We start from the raw sequence: 1,139 nt of genomic DNA, 5'->3' as shown, positions 1-1,139 counted from the left end.
AAAAAGGTCAATAAACAAGCGACCAAAATCAAGATTCAATTAGCTATTTATAGGTAGCTAGATTTCGAGGGCATACACAGCACGGTAGAAGCAAAGGGGTTCGTTACAAATGTCTAATACACACGTACATGTGCTATACTGAAATGGTCACAGCACACATAAACATACATGTGCTCCCCCTGTGGTAGAAGTGACTTTGTCCTATTACATCATTTTAATTTTTAACCATTTATAGGAAAAATACCGAACATCAGCTGACCTCATACCTTTGTATGTTATTCTTGAGATTTTCAGATTTTAGAATAGGTAATTTAAAATATGTTCCTTAAAAATAGAACACGTTTATAAGTTTATATTTCTAGGCAAAAATGTATATCCTTTGTCGTCATTAATATTGTGATACAGAAATATATTCTTGATTTCTGTGACATGATTTCAGTTTAATCTGATAAAATTACAGCAAGTCACATTACATTTCGGAGTTCCTACACAAAAATAGGATATGGTTGAATTCTAACGAACTCATTGAATTAAATGTCAGTCATTAGCAAGTATTTATATGTATATCATATACATATTGTGGTGCAACCTATTCGCAATTATTCCGCATGGTGCATTTTTGTAGCTCCTTGTTTCTTTATGTATTCTGAGCTAAAAAAATGTGACATACATTTCTGTCCCAGCACTATGAATCAGGCTTAAAATTAGAAAAAGTTTGTCTCAACCTGGCTTTCCCTAAAATAAACAAATAGTTTATTAAAATTTTGAATTTCATTTTTCAATTCAGCATTTTGTCAATATTCAATGACTATTGAGAAAGTTTTGACTCCGTGAAATGAGCTTTGATTCTGTGATATGAAAGGACATGTCTATTTGATATGTTTAATATCTTTCCTGTAACCAAAATATTACACATTGTAATACATTTTTTACATAATAACCCAACCCCCAACCTGGTCCCCCTCCTATCCATAATTTACCAAATGACAAATAAAGTCTATTATGGCTTAATTAGAATTTTAAAAGATTCAGCAAATATTCATATTTTCCCAAATTGTTTTCAATAAATTACTGATACTGGCATCACAAACAACTAGATGTATATATAACTATGTAACTAGTCTGAGGTATTCTTATAA

The sequence above is a fragment of the Mizuhopecten yessoensis genome, unplaced genomic scaffold (assembly GCF_002113885.1).
Source record: "Mizuhopecten yessoensis strain PY_sf001 unplaced genomic scaffold, ASM211388v2 scaffold6647, whole genome shotgun sequence".
In the NCBI taxonomy this organism is placed as follows: Eukaryota; Metazoa; Mollusca; class Bivalvia; order Pectinida; family Pectinidae; genus Mizuhopecten; species Mizuhopecten yessoensis.
Note: the sequence above shows the minus strand (reverse complement) of the source record.